Below are 18664 nucleotides of genomic sequence, written 5' to 3' on the forward strand. Positions count from 1 at the left end.
GATGGCATGTACACCCCCCAGCAACTACATGGTCCATGCTGCCTACATGTTAGACCCCGCAGCAGCCCTGGGATCAGTAGAGCACTATACACACAATGCATACACACTTCTGCTGCTGCTCACTGGCATGGTATCTCCTGAAGCCGCACTATGAAGCCTACAGCTCCATCTGCTTAACAGCCCTTCCCCAGCTGGCGCCCGCCGCAGTTACCACACGTCCTCCACAACGTCACCACGTCGCCTTTCAAATTTGGCGCTCAAACCCCTCAGCCGCCTCACAGCAGTAACTTCTCTCCCCAGTCCCTGGGCGATTATGTAAATTCCCCTCTGTTGCTGTCTGAAACTACAACTCCCAGAATCCTCTCCGGCTCCGCCTCAACTACGCATGCTCTCTAACTGATTATTCCGCCATTTTGTGAAGCAGGGGTTGAGAGATTAAACCGTGAGCTGGTTATCGTCTGGCGCCTCCGTTCTGCTCTAGGTCGGTTTTTCTCGGTCTGGATTATTCCAATCTGTCCAGAAAGCAGAAAAAAACAGAGAAAAAGCTGCTCTAGGGAGGTAAGGAGAGCGAGAAACGCGATTTTGCAGGAGCTTTCTCCGGCCTCTAGGTGTCACGATGGGGCTCCGGTCCGGGCGGCGGATGGGGGTGTTTGTCTCCCTCTATCGTTATTTGTATTTTTGTCAAAATGTCTGCAGCCCGGGCCTAAGGACATAATCAGTGCAGCAGCGTGGGGCGCTGTGCTGCCGCCTGGGCTGGGCTGCCGCTCGGCGCGCTCTGGGCCTGACCTCCATTTTCCCTTCGGCTGCCTTTCTCCTGTTTTGCTCCGTGCAGCCAGCTTTAGCCGCAGCGCTGGGAGGACGCGCCGGCCGCAGACAGCTCGTTATGGCGAGGACTCCGCTCGCCGCTGATAGGACTGTGTGCTCGGCGGGCTTCCCGCGTCTTCTACGCTGCCGGCCGGCGGCTCTTACCGCCCTCAATGTATGAGGGGGAACCCTGCCTGTGGTACCGCGCGGCCCGCATCATCTACCGTCTCTAGCGCTACCGCCGCCTGGTAGACGGCGAGCTGCGTACGGGACTAACGGCGCCGGCATGAGGGGCGGGAGAGGCGCCGGGGTGCGCTCGGGCTGAGAGCCGCTGTCCGGCCGGTGTCAGCCGGGGTTCTTAGGAGATAATATTCCCGCGCACAGCGGCCAATCACAGCGCAGCTCTCACTCTCTCAGCAGTTGGAGCCATGAAAGCTGCGCTCTGATTGGTTGCTATGGGCAACACATGATTTCGTGTGGCGTTTGCTCTGTGTCCGGGCCGCTATTATTGTAGCTCGCTGCTGGAATTCTATGCATACGTTTGTGTTTGCATCTTAAACTGCTGCAGATTGACCTGCTTCCGCCGTGGATCCACACACGGATTTACCCCCTGCGACTGGAAAAATCTGCCTGCAGAATTTTGACGTGTTTCCACCTCAAAAAGTGATTTGCTGCCATTACTTCACGCTGAAATAAGGATTTTCAGATTGATGGGGCTAAATCAGCGTGCGGCTCCGCAGCAGAAAGACGTGGATTTCATATGGAAAACTCTATGGTGACGGTGTGAACGCAGCCTTGTACGGCCTGGCGACGTCTATACCCGCTTCTGTGCTGCGAAGAGCCGTGGAAAGGAAATGTGCGTTCAATACAATACAGCTGGAAACTGTATATTTGTATAACCGTGTAGCTTCACCCCCCCCCTTCCCCCCTCACTGCAAACTTATTCCAAAAATGCTTATCTGAAAAAGGGGGAAAAAATACTTTTTTGGCACAAATGGTCATAGTAGCTGAGCTGGAGGGGCAGTCGGTGGTCTGTCAGGCGCTGGTCATGTGACAGATCCGGTGACCAGGAGAGCGCAGCTGTGACTGATGCCTGAGCTGCAGGAGTATCCGTTCATGTGGATGTACCCTAGGGCCTCATGTCCACAGGGTTAAAATCTGCAGCGTTTTTCCCGCACGCGGATCCGCTCCCCATAGGGATGCATTGGACACCCGCTGGTAGATAAATACCTGCGGATGTCATTTTTCCCTTCAGGTGTGGATCTGCGTGCGGGAAAAAATCCGGACATGCTCCATTTTAGTGCGGGTCTCCCGCAGGCTTCTATTGATGCCTATGGAAGCCGTCCGGATCCGCGGAACACCCATACCATAATTAAAACTCGCCTGTCCTGGACGCTGCAGGTCTCCCTTCCTTCCCGTCCGGTTCTTCTTTCTTCGGACCGGCGCATGTGCGCGGCACGCTGCTGGTGTGCTGAGCACATCTGCTGGGCCAAAGAAAGAAGATCCGGGAAGGAAGGAAGAACTGCAGCGTCCCGAGAGGTGAGTCTATTATTTTTTTGGCCTCATGTCCGCGGGGCAGGACGGATTCTCCATGAAGAATCCGCGGCGGGCCTGCTTTTACCCATGGCCTACAAAGTTTGGCACCCGACACGTCTCGTGGCACACCTGTCCTCCGCTTTCACATGGGCAAGAGAACCGCGTGAGACTCGTGTTGTGAGACGCATGAATGAGCCCGTTCTTCTGTATAGGGGTCATACACATGTGATGTTTCCCCGGGAAACCAATCGCACCGCGTTCTATTTGTGTGCGCTATCGCATCTCCCGCTGTTGTTAGGGGGGCCGGTGGCAGCATCGCACCACCTGCTAGGTGCAAACAACGACAGAAACCACGCGTTCCTATGCTGCGGCGGAGGATCGCTATTTCCCTGAAGTGAGGCGGGTTTTATTTAGATAAACTCCTCATATCGGCAAAATTGCATGTTGGCGACTGCATTATTGGGCTGGGATTCGCGGATGGATATCGCACGCGCCTGTGTGATAGTCTAATGTAAGGTGTGTAACACAGGCTGCTGGTTGTTGTACTCGCTGCTGCCCTCACTCTAGTTTTGGGCTACGGTCACTGATGTGGCATCTCCTCCAGAAGCTATGCAACATCTTACATTCTACGCCGGGCATAAGGCTTGGATTGCCCAAACTCCATATGTCTTCTAGGAAGCGTTGTCAGAAGTTGTACTGATGTGTGCTTTAATAAAGAGTGAATGTTTAACCCCGGTGTAACCCACATGTATATTAGGATCACTACAGGCTGTGTGCTCCTCCTTGACTAATAACACTGCTGGGAGGAGTAGGCTCGGTGTAGTGTCATCTGTAGACCCTGCTGGGGCTTTACTGCTCCAGTCACATTAGCCTTGTACAAGGTTGCATAGGCCGCACCAGTGAAATTGCTTTTTGGGAGGCCAGATCCTGGAAACCTTATCTGTTCCCCTTTTTTGTAGGCCTCACGTGTATTTTGGCACACAAAACAGATCATCAGTACGGTGCAAAAGTTTTGTGGGGGGGAGCAAAGTAAGAGCTTTCCAAACTAGAAGTGTTAGGCTGCCTGTCCACGGGAGGATTTGAATTGCGTTTCTCCACTCGCGGCCGGCAATATGCAGCATGCCTCAAATTTACTGCGATTCTCCACGGTCAGCCTATCAGATGGCTGACAGCGGAGATCCGTCTGCCGGCTCCTGCTCCCGGGCGACGGAGGTTCGCCGCAGGATACCCCAACGCCCGTGAACAGGCAGCCTTAAAGGCTCTTTTTAGTTTAGTTTTTTTTTTTTTGTCAATTAACAAAACGAATCAACGGAAGAGAAATGTAAATCGCACCTATATTTGATGCGACCACCGTTTGCCTTCAATAAAGCATCCATTCTTATACGTACACTTGTATAGTTTTTGAAGGAATTTAGCACCTCACACATCTGTGGATGTAGGTGCTCAAATCCTTCTGTCTTCATGTAATCCCAGACTCACTTGATGAGATCAGGGCTCTGTTGGGGCCATGTTATCTCCAGAATTCCCTTTTCTTCTTTAAGCGGGAGTATCTAATGGGATAGTATATTTGGGGTTTTTGGCCTGCTGCAGAATCAATTTGGAGTCGGACACCTTCTATTTTTGTGGAGGAGGAGGAGGAGGAGGAGGAGGAGGGGGGGGGGGGGGGAGAATCTTATTTTGCAGTATTTTTTTTATTCCTATACCTGCCCAGAATTACTACATACTGTGTATGGGCTCTTTCCCACGGATGGATTTCCACCGTGTTGCCCGCATCTATTAGGTTCTATTGAACCTAATAGCTCAGTGCTCACGGTGCGGAATTCCATCGCGGAATTCCGCGCCGTGAAATCACCCGACCTCACCCGCGGCGTGCTCTATTTGCCGCGGGTGTACGCGCGGCCGGCTTCCATTGCAGTCAATGGAAGCCGTCCGTCACGCTATCTTCCACTGTAGCACAGCGGAAGATAGCGGGAAACCGCTTCCCCGCCAGCCGCGTCATGTGACGCTGTGGGCGTGTCATATGACGCGGCCTGGCTCGTCACACGCTCTTTTGCACATGCGCGCCGAAGCATCATGCGGGACGGAAGACGCTGGATCCGGTGGTAAGTATTGGGGTCTCTCGGGGCGCTGTGACAGGCTTTGCCGCGGAATTCCGCGGTGGAGCCCGTCATGGCCGTGGGAAGCCGGCGTGTGTGTGTGTATTTTTTTTTTTCTAAAACTTTACATTGTGTTTAAAAAAGGAAAAAAAGCACCTAGAAGTCACAATTGAATGACACTTTCTCTGTGTGATTGTAGCTTTGATGTGAGTGATTACAATATCGGAACAGATGTAATTTATTGCAGAAAACTGAACACTTGAAGGGAGGCTCTAGTACCCTGTTGTACCGCCTCTAGCTTGGATACAATGTGAGATACAGCAGGCATGGAGGCTCTAGTACCCTGTTGTACCGCCTCTAGCTTGGATACAATGTGAGATACAGCAGGCATGGAGGCTCTAGTACCCTGTTGTACCGCCTCTAGCTTGGATACAAGATGTGATACAGGCGAGCATGGAGGCTCTAGAATAAGCCAAAAAAGAAATATAGGCTCACCTCACCAGCGGTATCTTCCAGTGTTGCAGGGAGATCTGAGATTCAACAGGAGCTCCGTCCTCAAGCAGCCAACGGCAAACGGCTAAATTCCATATAAATAAAAATAGAAGTGGAGAGGAGCTGCTACCGTTAAAAAAAAATTTCATTCTTTATTAAGTAAAAAAAGCATACAGCTCACAGGTTCGCGCTGAACGCGTTTCGGCTATAGTAGCCTTTATCAACAACCTGGAGGCTCTAGAACCCTGTTGGGCCGCCTCTAGCTTAGATACAAGATGTGATACAGGTGGGCATGGAGGCTCTAGTAAGCGCTGCGGAATATGTTGGCGCTATACAAATAAAGATTATTATTATTAGTACCCTGTTGTCCGCCTCTAGCTTGGATACAAGATGTGATACAGGCGGGCATAGAGGCACACAGGTTCCATATGGTGTCCTGCCTCATATTGGTCCACATTTGCTGTAACTGAGCCTCTAGATCGTGCAAATTCGTAGCCTGTCAAAGTTGGTGTCCCAGATGGTCCCATACATGTTCTATTGGTGATAAATCTGGTGACGGGCAGCCACAGAAGTGACAATGTTGTGGGGACATTCCTATGACACCCTTGTGTGTGCGGCCGAACATTATCCTGCTGCCTCTTGGAAGCTGCCATGAGGGGGACACACGTGGCTACAGGATTTCCTGAACATATCGCTGAGCTGTCATTGTTCCTCATACCACTACTAGGGGTGACCGACTGTCATGTGCGATGGCCAATAATTTATGCTGTTGCCCTGTTCAAATGGGTGGGGGGGGGGGATTCATATTCATAGTACTGGGCTCCTCATATGGAGAAGAGAGGCCTTATGGGCCCCCTAAGGCTCCTGGGCCCAGGTGCAAGCGCATCCTATATAGTTATACCAGTGGTGTTTAAACTGCCTGACAAGGGAACGAGCCAGCGCTGATTTCTATGCCATTTGAATGATAAACAAGAACCTCATGATTCTCATTGTCTTCCCGTCGTTACCTGTGTTTAAACTAAATGATCGCTCAGTGTACACACAGATTGTCATAGAGCCCTGGTTTGCTCCGGACTTCCATTAGTTTTGCTGGGACTGCCGAGGATAGTTCAGACTTGTGAAAACCCCTCTGAAAATACACTATTAAGGGTATGTTCAGACTTTTCGGAATTGGTGCATATTTTCCGCTGTGAAAAATATGCACCAAAAACCGTGTCTTTATTGTATCTTCACTATTGGTGTGGATCCACAGCAAACTCCACTCCTTCAATTAAAGGGTAAAATCAGCTGCATATTCACATCAAAATCCACACCAATATTCTACATGCGAACATGCTTTAAAGGGGCACCCCTGACCTTCCACAGAGGTTTTTGGGTTTTTTTCTTACACCATTCCAGTGGAATGTATTTTTATTTTGAGTATTGGGAATGACCTTTTTAAACTTGTGAATTCAGACTTACAGGAAAACAAATTAAAGCTCATTGTTCAGCAGCTGGTAAGTCTGACGGATTGTTGGAGTGTGCAAAGTGATGTGAATTTGGCCTTGGAGAGTGACTGGACAACAGATATCCCACCCTCATGTCTCCTAGACCAGTGGTTCTTCACCTTTTGCAGCCCAGCACCCCATTTAGGTATTGGGATGGTGCCCAGCCCCCTCCAAGCCTTACTAGTTTAAACCCAGTCCAAGTTTACCTTGTTTACAAAGTTAAAAGTACAAATTAAAATACTGAATACATTTTTTGGAAAGTTTGATGTTTAACAGATTAGCATTAATTGTGAAAACATTTCTCTAAAAATTACCAAAGAAGTATTTTAGTCAGCTAAATTTTAGCTGTTAAAATGTAGGTGCTAAATATTCAAAACAGGTTAATTGTGGATACAATAATAGGTTTTACTGCAGAAGATAATTTTATTTTGTGGAAGCAAGCAATAATACCATCCTTAATTATCGATCGATAATGCAAGATGCACCTTAATGGTCAGAAAACTAATTAAGGTGCAAGAACAATAAAATTCGACTAATAATAATATTTGCCACAATCAATCTGTGTCATTAATGGCTGCCTTGGGCTGATGAGCGGATGCCAATTTCGCGATATCTGGTTCTATCTTCGTCAACCGCAGTCTCAAGTCGCTCCTTACACATCTGAAGTTTGTTTCTCGCTTTTGTTAGGAGCTGCTGAAGCCCCTCTCCACTAAGTACTTGGATGGAAAAACTTAACGCGGGCAACTTAACTTCCTGCCATAGGATAGGAATTGTTCAATTTCAGCCAAAAACATTCATATTCACATTGTTGGAAAAGTGCTTGGGCTTCACTATCGTGTTTCAAGTCGATCAACTGCTCTTGTAATCTGGGATGAACTTCTCCTGTGTCTGCTGAAAGTGGATTGAGTACCCACGTTGGTATTTCAAGGGTACATAGATTATGAAAGCTAGTTTGCATGTCTCCTTTGACTTGTTTGAGATGTGAGCAAAAAACCTCTAAGTCTGCATCTTGAAGTTTGTCTCCGTCTTTGTGTGCAATTTCTTGAAGACTCTGAAACTTGCGTTGACTCAGGTTTTTGGTATGAAAGAAGAGATTATATAACTTTAGCCTTAATGGAATTCATTTTGTCTCCTTGTAGCTTTGTGTTGACCTCCTTGAGTTTGTCAAATACTCTGTTTCCCTGAAAATAAGACAGGGTCTTATATTGATTTTTTTTTTTTTTTTTGCTGCAAAAGATTTAACATTTTTACATGTATAGCTACCTGGGCACTATTTCAATTGACTCTCTTCATTAACCGTAAATGGGGCCTAATTTTGGAGGTCTTATAGTTAAAGCAACCTCAGAAATCCAGAAAAATCATTCTGCATCCTCAGATTCTGAAAAATCATGCTAGGGCTTATTTTCAGCAAAACTGGATATGTCTGCGAGAAAGGCCAACGTCAAGATGTCTTAGTTCGATTGCATCACAAAGACTTGGGTCAATCGGCCAAAGAAACTCGACTGTCAAAACGTTATTTTTATATAGAGGAGCCTTTCATGTCGGTTACATTTTTTGGTAAACAGTTTCTCCATTACCTCTTCAATCTGATTAATGAAACAAACGTAAGCTGGCAGCAATGCTTCACTGTCTCTAACCGTTGACTTGTCAATCTGCATTACAAATTCTGTGTTCTTTAACACGTCCAAAAGCGTTTCTTCCACATCAGCAGCCGTCTAATCAATACGTCTTGAAACAGTGTCATTACTCAAAGGAATTGACTTCACCATGGCACACTAGTCAGGCCCCAGCATAGTACTGACAATCTCTAACTGCGGGTAACACAAGTGTTTCCCCGTTAGTATGTGATTTGCCACATTGCGCTGTTAATAAAGAGACTTTATAGGAAGCAAGGAGGCCTTTGTCAGTATTGAGAGCAGATTTTCCAAATAGCTTGCCTGTGGTGGTGCGGATTTTGATGCGGAAATGCTGTGGCGCTGACTTGCAGCATTTCCACTATATGTGACCGTACCCTTAGGCCGCCTGCAGACGAGCGGGTCGGATCCGGCAGCGAGAAATCTCGCCGCGCGATCCGACCCCAGAGCCTGCAGGGGCGAGCGCGTACTCACCCGCGCCTGGCGGCCCCGGCTCTTTGATGTGCCGGCTGCCGCGCAGCCGGCGCATGCGCAGACCGGAGCCGGCGGCCAGGTGAGTGCGTGCTCCGCACAAAATTAGAACATGCCGCGGTTTGTTTGCCGCGCGAGATTTCGCGCGGCCAAACCGCGGCCGTCTGCATAGGAGTGCGTATTGTAATGCACTCCTATGCAGACTTTCAGCGGCGGAAATCCCGCGGGAAATCCCGCGGCGGGATTTCCGCTCGTCTGCAGGCGGCCTTAAAGTGGTTATAAATGTGATCACTTATGGCCCTTTTACATGGGTTGACAGTCGGTAAACAACTGCACTGTTGCTGACATCACCACTAAAGGCCCATTTAGACACAATGATTATCGCTCAAACGCCGTCACAGCGTTGAACGGCAGCGGAGCACACCCAGGAGACTACTGTCAGCGGGTCCAGCTGATCGGGGGGACAGGAAAAGTACGTGTGGGGCGGGGGTGAGTCTGCCAGCAGGGCTGGCTGATCGGAGGGAGGGGAGGGGGGCAGGAGCTGCAGGTGTGGGGGGTGCGTGCCAGGGCTGAAGACTCACACGGCTGACAGTCTGCTCACTTTCATACTGCAGGAGCCGCTGTCCTAGTACTATGCCAACTGTCTGGCTGCTGCAGTTGGGCCTTGTCTGGTGCATGATGTCGTCTTCGGTAACCTGTGTGCCTGGCGTTGGCCCTTGTTTCCTAGGCGCCTCAGGACTTGCTCCAGCAGCTGGTGAGGGCGCTCCCTTGTCAGTGAGACAGGAGCACTGCAGCCAATCCACAGCTGTGGGGGATCCCCTATCAGTGAGCCAGGCCTACCCATTTCTCCACCACTAGTTCTGGTGGAGACAAGATACACCAGTACCTATGTCAAAAGTATTGAACAACTTATCCCTTCCATTAATGTGGTGGGGGTGAGGTTGATGAGCCAAGTAAATGGGGAAAGACTTGAGGCTTTTCCAGTCTATCTGATTAGTAGCAAAGAGATGTGTCCTTACAACAATGATTACAGCCCACGATACCTTCAATTCCTAATGGTAAGAGACCGCTTAAAAGACTGATGCAACTAGAGCCGATACAGATACAGCACAGTAAGGATCGATGGACCAAACCCTTTTACTAAGTGGAAGGCCTTTTATACAGCTCAGTAGTGAGGAGAGAGGGCAGTTAAGCAGGTTGCTTGGTTACTGGACACCCACTTTTCAATTGGACCACTTTTGTGAAAATCGTAAATATATATATGCCCCTCCGTGGACGCTGGCATACAGTGCTGCAGCCAATGATAGGCTGCAGTGTCATGTTCTTGACCTCCTAGTATCATGACGCTAAAGATGTGAGTGCCTATATCAGTAGTGCAGCCTTTCATTGGCTGCTCAGGTGGTCATCTGATTTCGTATGGCATAATCTGTCACTGGAAGCTTTGAGGCTCGAGCGATCGATCTCAGCGTTTGTGGAGAGGTAAATATCTGTTTATTTTCACACAGGGTGTCCTATTGAAAAGGGGTTGTTCAGTAATCGGACAACCCCGTTATTGTTGCCTTTCACTCTTATGGTATGGTATTTGAGAAGTATGAGGGACACTGTGTAGATTAAGGGTATTTCAGTGTGCCAGTTGATGAAACTAATGATATAGGTTTCTCAGGTCACATTACGTTGTGTTTTGTTAAGGTGAACTTGATGTTTCTGTGGAATGTTGGTTCCTCCTTTCTGGCTAGGGGCCTGCGAGAACTCTTCCTTGCTGCTGGTTTTTGTTAGTGTTTAATCCCTCAGTTTTGTCTGGCATGTCTCTGGTTTAATAAAAGAAATTAAGATCATTAATAAAAAAAAATTATTGGTCAGTTGGGGTCCCACTGCTGAGACCCCCACTCATTGCTAGAACGAGGGGGCTGCATTACTTACCTGAGCAGTGTGGTCTTGCTGCTTTTCAACTTCTGGCAGTTGAAGTCTTATCTGCATAGGTTGTAGAAAGTTCCATACGCTCCTATGCAACCTTCTTCAACTGCTGGAAGTAGCCCAAAATCTGCAATATCAGTCAAGGAGACGCAGCACTCGGGTGAGCACTGCAGGTATTAGTGTATCTTGACGCCACCGGAAGCTAGGGGGTTTGACGGGGAACGCCCCTCTCACACCCCCAGCTCCCGATAGGGTGAAAAGATGTAGGTGCCAGCTGCACACTGTTCATTGCGTCTTGCCGGCAGTGGTGGCTTAGGGTGAGGCTTACTTTTCCATGTAGCCTTACAATAGCATATGCAAAAAAAAACAAACCCCTCAACGTAAGGTAACAGGGCCGGCAAAAAGCAATGTAGAGCGTGCACGTGTGACTCTTAGCACTGCTTGTTTGTTTTGGGTCCCGCCCGCAGGGAGGAGGAGGACTGATTAACAGACGGCGGCTGCCTCTTCCTTTCAGGCGAGCGGCTACCTGCTGCGAACATCATGGACCCTATGTGCTCCCTTAGGGAAGCTTCCCCTGCGCAGAACCTAATGGCCATGTGTCGCCGCTGACCATGCTGCAGCGGTCCCGCGGCGCACTCTAATCCCTGCTCTGCTGCAGCAGTGTGCGTCCGCCCGGCTGTCAGTGTCTTTCCACCGGCGCCGGGCTGTCCCTGCTGCGGCCATTATTAGTACGTGAGATGGTGCGCTCCACTACTGGGCTGCAGGACATCCGGACTACTTAGAGAATGTGTCGGCACCGTCGCTGAGGATCCTGCTCCGGTCCCACATCGCACTCCCATGCTTCCCCCGGGTCTGACAGTGCCACCTGCCGCCACAATGCCCTCCCTGCTGCGCCCGGCCTCAGTAACTTGCATGGTCGAGGGGGACCAGCAATAGTGTGCTGCAGGATAAGGTGCCTCACTGCTTAGTAGCCCCAGCAGCGGCCGGCACTGCATGCCTTTTGCACACCTTTCTTTAGCCTTTCAGGACCTACTGACTTGGCAGCTGTGCAACCAGTCAGGGACAGGGGGCGTTACCCCCTGTCAATCTTGACTCCACCAGGACTTCCTGGTGGCGTCAAGATACACTAATACCAGCACTGCAACCCCCTTAAGTCACTTGAAAGTGTAGTTAAAAATTGTTTTCGAAATGTAAAAATTTGGCACCTACTTTTTTTTTTTTTTTAAGCTTAAAGGGGTTGTCCCGCGAAAGCAAGTGGGTCTATACACTTCTGTATGGCCATATTAATACACTTTGTAATGTACATTGTGCATTAATTATGAGCCATACAGAAGTTATTCACTTACCTGTTCCGTTGCTAGCGTCCCCGTCTCCATGGTGCCGTCTAATTTCAGCGTCTAATCGCCCGATTAGACGCGCTTGCGCAGTCCGGTCTTCTCCCTTCCGAATGGGGCCGCTCGTGCCGGAGAGCTGCTCCTTGTAGCTCCGCCCCGTCACGTGTGCCGATTCCAGCCAATCAGGAGGCTGGAATCGGCAATGGAGCGCACAGAGCCCACGGTGCATCGTGGGTGAAGATCCCGGCGGCCATCTTACTAAGGTAAGTAAGAAGTCGCGGGAGCGCGGGGATTCGGGTAAGTGCTGGACGGTTTTTTTTTTTTACCCCTGCATCGGGTTTGTCTCGCGCCGAACGGGGGGGGGGGGGCTATTGAAAAAAAAACAAAAAAAACGTTTCGGCGCGGGACAACCCCTTTAACCCATTCCCGCTGCAGGGCGTAAGTTTACGTCCTGGGAGCGGGGTACTTCCCGCAACAGGGTGTAAACTTACGTCCTGGAGATAGTGCGGGATCACATATGATCCAGCGCTATCCCGCAGCGGGAGCCGGCTGTCAGTCACAGCCGGCGTCTCGCTGCAACAGTGGGGGGACATCGGAGATGCGCCCACCACTGTTAACCCCTTCCCTGCCGCGATCTAAGTAGATCGCGGCAGGGAAAGAGTTCACAGAGGGTGCGCGGCTCCCTCTGTGTCTCCGGCCGGAACTCGCGATGTCATCGCGAGAGCCCGGCCTGTCACCATGGCAACAGGACGCCAGACACTGGCGTCCTGTATTGCCTATGCCTGAGATCGCTGTATGAGCGATAAGGCATGGGAGAGCAGTAGCTCTGCCATGCCTTATGACAGCGATCATCAGGGCAGTGATTAAAGTCCCTCAGAGGGACACAAACAGTGTAAAAAAAAGAAAGATTTAAAAAATGAATTAAAAAAAGAGTAAAAAAACAATTTTTTTATGCTTTTTCTCAGATTAGCATAAAAAAAGGTAAAAAAAAAAATAAAACCCCACATACAACCCCTCATGGAGAAACGATTGCTAAGATCAAGTGAGCTTGATTTTTAGGGTGCCCCACACCCATTTACATGCACCGATTATCGCTAAAACGATCGCCGATAAGCGAAGTTTTAGTGATAATCGTCAAGTGTAAATAGGCCTTAATGCTAGAAGTCTGACCAATCAAGTAGACAAACTGGAAGTAGAAGAAAACTATAGTGGGAGTAACAGAGACCTGGATAGATGAAAGCTGTGACTGGGCGGTAAACTTGAAGAGTTAAGGCCCGTTTACACCAGCCGATGATCGTTTTAGCGATAATGTGTGCATGTAAATGTGCGCCCATCATCCGCTTTTTGGGCCCTGCTAGCTGATGGTTAAATTCAAGCTGACCTAAAAATCGTCCCTCACGTTTATCAGTGGTTCTCCACGGGGAGTGCTGATAGCATAGTTTCCCCGTGGAGAACAAAGGATCTGAGCTCAGATAATAGCCTTGGGCTGTTAGCTGCATTCAGTGAAGACTTCATTTGCACACCTTATTGGTACTTACCTAATAGTTTATGCGAAATGCTTGCTCAAGTCTGCTCAGAACGGATTATAAAAACCGGAAAGGTGGAGGAGTTTGTCTTTATGTAAAATCCTGTTTGAAGCCCACATTACAGGAAGATATGTGAGGGAGATGAACATGTAGAGATACATTGAGGGAAAAACAAGGAAAGCGGAGTTCTATCAGCTTAGAGCTCTCACACCGACCGCTTTTTTACGTTGATTTGCACGGCATCCTGAGCGCCGCAATAATTGCGGTACATTACTCCCATCCAATATTAAAAAGCCTACAAGCTTTTTCTTGCACCACACTTTGACCCCTTTGTGTGACCTTTGGATGATTTTGGTGTCATTAGATTTGGTACATCCTCACCACTGCTGTAAAATGATAAAATTTGATACATTTACTGACCTGTCAGGCAAGGTCAAAGTTCCTATGTTAAGTCTAGCGTTGCTAAGTGACGTTCATATCAAGTGTTTACCAGTTTGACTGTTGACATGTCGCCAAAATGTGGAAGACCAAGCCATTCAAGGGGTACGATCAGATTGAAGTTGGTACACTGAAAATGTAGTTTGTCCTGAATTCCTTGCCAATTAAAATAATCACTTAAAACATTTACAGCCATCTTCCTAAAACTTTATGTTCGCATAGTGAACATCAGGTTAACCTAGTGGATTTCAATGGGGCCTCGCAGACCTGCGTTTGAATGCAGCGTTTTTAATGCTATTTTCTATCAGGTCTGTTGTATTTTTGCGCTTTTTAACGCACCTCATCACAATGATGGGGCGCATTAAAAAGGACTGATTTCTGAACGCATGTGTGACAGTGGCCTTAACCTTACAATAAGAGCACAGACAATAAATGGGAAACCTCTTAAATACTTACTGTGAGTGGTTCATACCTTACAAGAATAAATGTTTTTCTCCTATTCCTAACCCTATGTGGCTCAATAACAGATGTAAAAGGAGCAATAAAGAGCAAACGTTTAAACTACTAAAACAAGAAGTCAGCAAAGAAGCACTAAACTTATAAAGGAGAAAAATTATGTAAAAATCAGATAAAAGCAGCAAAGATGGAGACAGACATTGCTAAAAAGAGAAAAACTAGCCCTAAACTATTTAACTATATTAAAGGGGTTTTCCAGTGAGAATACTACTGATGATCTATCCTCAAAATAGGTCATCAATAGTTGATCAGCTAGGGTTTGTCGCTCTGGTCCCTGACCTCTCAGCTGAGCTGGCGCATGCTATAAGCGCTGCAAATACAGAGGTCTGGGCTGAAGCAGCAGAAGTCTTTGCGCCGGCCTCTGTGTAGTGACCGTCACTTGTAACTGCAGGCACGGCTCTCATTGAAATTAATGTAAGCTGTGCCTGCAGTTACAAGCGCCAGCCACTAGACAGAGGTCCGCGTGAAGACTTCAGCTCCGACCTCTGTATTTGGGGCGCTGATAGCATGCACCCGCTCAGCTGATCGGTCGGAGTCCCGAGCAACAGACCCCAACTGATCAACTATTAATGGCCTATCCTGAGGATAGTTGATCAATATTATTTTACATTGAAAACCCCTTTTAATAGTAAAAAGATTAATACTGAGTGGCCCTTTTAATAAATAATGTAGGAGAAATTGTAGAGTGTGATGAGGAAAACAAGTTATCAAATCTATAAAATGAAATGTCAGATGAGATGCAGAGTGATAAAGTACACTCTCTCCACTAAATGTCACCAGTCTTACCCAGGTAAAAGTGCAGTCTTAGGCCGCCTGCAGACGAGCGGGTCGGATCCGGCAGCGAGAATTCTCGCCGCGGGACCCGACCTGAGAGCCTGCAGAGACGAGCGCGTACTCGCCCGCGCCTGGCGGCCCCGGCTCTTTCATCAGCCGGCGCATGCGCAGACCGGAGCCGGCGGCCGGGTGAGTGCGTGCCCCGCACAAAAATAGGACATGCCGTGGTTTGTTTGCCGCGCGAGATTTCGCGCGGCTAAACCGCGGCCATCTGCATAGGAGTGCGTATTGTAATGCACTCCTATGCAAACTTTCAGTGGCAGAAATCCCGCGGGAAATACCGCCGCGGGATTTCCGCCCGTGTGCAGGCGGCCTTAAAAAGATTAAAATGGACAAATTGCTGGTTCCCAGTTGCATACACCCCTGGGTTTTAAGGGCATTAAGTGATGTGATGGACTGTAACTTATTTTTATGTGAAGGGGACTCTATAGTTACTGGCTCTGTTCCATTATATTCACGCATTACCAGTGTGGTGCTAATATTCAAAAAGGGGCTAAAAAGTGAACCATGAAATAACAGGCCAGTAAGTCTTCTATTGTGGGTTAAATGTTTGAAGGGTTTCTAAGAGATGCTATCCTGGAGGACCTCAATGAAAATAGCTCTATAACTCAATATCGGCATGGGTTTATAAGCGATCGCTCCTGACCAACCAACGTGATCAGCTTCTACTAGGAGTAAGTTCTAGACCGGGAAGAGTCATTGGATCTTGTGTATCTGGACTTTTCCTAAGCATTTGATACCATGCCGGATAAAAGGTTGGTATATAAAATGAGAATACTTGGTCTGGGTGAGAATGTGTGTAAGTAACTGGTCAGTGATAGAAAGCAGAGGGTGGTTATAAATGGTACATGCACTGATTGGGTCACCGCTACTAGCGGAGTACCACAGGGGGCAGTATTGGGCCCTATTCTTTTTAATATATTTATTAATGACTTGGTAGGAGGATTGTGCAGTAACACAATGTCTTTACAAACTATGTAAAGAAATTAACACGAGAGAACGTAAAGCAGTTGTAAGAGTATTTAGATAAGCTGGAGGCTTGGGCAGAAAAGTAGCAAATAAGGTTTAAGGCTGCTTTCACACGGGTGACAGCACTACAAACCGCATGTATGTGAAGCCCATGCTTTCCAGTGGGTTCTTTCACATTAGCTATGTTTTGTAGGCTGCTACATTGCAAGAATACAAAATTGTGGCATGATCTATACAGCCATAATTTGTGGCGCTTTTTTTGTTTTGTCTTTTTTTTCTTGTAGCCCGTGTTTCCCTATGGAGCCTCTTTGTTCATCGCATAGCATGAACTCTCAATGCAATTTTGGCATTAGAAACTATTAACTTTCTCCTGACAAAATCGCACAATTTTATGGTTTATGAAAATCGCAGGTAGCAGCCACTGCACTACAAAATCATGCGTACATAGCAGTAATATCGCAGTGATTTTGTAGCAGCGATATCGCTGTCGCCCGTGTGGAAGAGGCCTTAACACTAATAAATGTAAGTTTCTGCACATAGGCAGGGGGAATATATGTCACCATTACACACTGAATGGGAAACACTAACATGGAAAAGGACTTAAAGGGGTTGTCCCGCGCCGAAACGGTTTTTTTTTTTTATTCAATAGGCCCCCCGTTCGGCGCGAGACAAACCCAATGCGTGTGTTAAAAAAAAAAAAAGCGGATAGTACTTACCCGAATCCCCGCGCTGCGGCGACTTCTTCCTTACCTTGCTAAGATGGCCGCCGGGATCTTCACCCACGGTGGACCGCAGGTCTTCTCCCATGGTGCACCGTGGGCTCTGTGCGTTCCATTGCCGATTCCAGCCTCCTGATTGGCTGGAATCGGCACACGTGACGGGGCGGAGCTACGAGGAGCAGCTCTCCGGCACGAGCGGCCCCATTCACCAGGGAGAAGACCGGACTGCGCAAGCGCGTCTAATCGGGCGATTAGATGCTGAAATTAGACGGCTCCATGGAGACGAGGACGCTAGCAACGGAACAGGTAAGTGAATAACTTCTGTATGGCTCATATTTAATGCACGATGTATATTACAAAGTGCATTAATATGGCCATACAGAAGTGTATACCCCCACTTGCTTTCGCGGGACAACCCCTTTAATTGGAGCAACCAGTGTCAGACAGCTGCTGCCAAGGGCAAATGGGATCATAGAGTGCCCTCTGATTGGGAAAATTGGCTGTTTCCTCATTAAGGTTCTCTTTACCCCCCACCCCCTTCTCCCTCCTCTGGATCAACATTAGGGTTTAATAGGCTGAACTGGATGGGCATAGTAACATGGTATGTAAGGCTGAAAAAAGATCTGTTTTAGGCCGCCTGCACACGGGCGGAAATCCCGCGGCGGGATTTCCCACGGGATTTCCGCCGCTCAAAGCCTGCATAGGAGTGCATTACAATACGCACTCCTATGCAGACGGCCGCGCGAAATGTCGCGCGGCAAACAAACCGCGGCATGTCCTATTTTTGTGCGGGGCTCGCAGAGATACGTCACTCACCCGGCCGCCCGCTCCGGTCTGCGCATGCGCCGGCAGCCGGCACATGAAAGAGCCGGGCGCGGGTGAGTACGCGCTCGTCTCTGCAGGCGCTCAGGTCGGGTCCCGCGGCGAGAATTCTCGCCGCCGGATCCGACCCACTCGTCTGCAGGCGGCCTTAAGTGCAGTGAAATGGAAATAAAACTCAATTGGGGCACCTGTATTTATGCTGTACATACGGTAGCAAAAATTACATAACTTTATTCTGTTAGTACAATCATGACTATGCCAAAGTTTGTATTTATTTTTACTCCTTTTAAAGAATCTCTAGGGGGGAAAAAATGTTGCCATCCTGTGACTACCATAACTTTATTTTTGGTTTATGCAGCTGTGTGAAGTTTTGGGTTCTTGCAGATCGACCTATATTTTCTAATACCATGTTAGTCCATGCGATTGGAGTTCTCTGATCGCTGCTGCTGTAGTCAGGCATCCGCTATCAGGCAGCCAAAATCCGCTGTGTGGAGAGGGCTCAGCTCCCAAGCCGCCACCATACAAACCCTGCACATATACAGCTTGTCGCCAAGAGGTTAAAGGGGTTTTGTCATTGAAAAAAAAAATTCTTTACTCGCCTATTCCTCCACAAGCAGTCTCCTTACTGCATCTTGTCCTCCCTGAGCTTCTGCAGTGCCCCTGGTCTTGTCACCTCCTGCTGGCTGGCTTGTTATGGAGCCGGAATCCCTTACATTCTTCCCGAGGCCAGTGAAGGTCACATCCCTTCACTGGCTAGGAAAGAATGCTGATCTATTGCAGAGATGGCACGCATGAGCAGTCTCTGCAATAGCTCGGCACACCCCGTGCTGGGCTGTGAACTGTGATGTAAAGTACATTGCCGGGCAGGAAGGAGACAGCCTGTGAATGTACATAACGTCACAGGAAGCAAATGAATCTGCCAGCTGGAGGTGAGGTGAAGTTCTGGTAAGAAGACTGACGGGGGAGAAATGGGTAAGTATAGAATTTTTTTTTTTTTTTTTTTTGCCTTGACAGAACCCCTTTAACTACATATGCTGACTGCAATCACAATTCCTCCACCTGCATTTTGCAA

At 48.4% G+C, this 18664-nt stretch overlaps 1 protein-coding gene across 2 annotated transcripts in view; it reads left to right on the top strand.

Moving 5' to 3' along the window:
• Positions 1–425: 425 nt before the first annotated feature.
• CTCF (CCCTC-binding factor) overlaps positions 426–18664 on the top strand; it is a 60849-nt gene continuing 42610 nt past the window's right edge. The window contains exon 1 of one of the 2 annotated variants that reach the window (XM_066582656.1): positions 426–558. The gene's annotated coding sequence lies outside the window, so the exon portion shown is untranslated. The remainder of the gene's footprint in view (positions 559–18664) is intronic. The other variant, XM_066582655.1, reaches the window with a different exon arrangement.

This window comes from Eleutherodactylus coqui, chromosome 11 (assembly GCF_035609145.1).
Source record: "Eleutherodactylus coqui strain aEleCoq1 chromosome 11, aEleCoq1.hap1, whole genome shotgun sequence".
In the NCBI taxonomy this organism is placed as follows: Eukaryota; Metazoa; Chordata; class Amphibia; order Anura; family Eleutherodactylidae; genus Eleutherodactylus; species Eleutherodactylus coqui.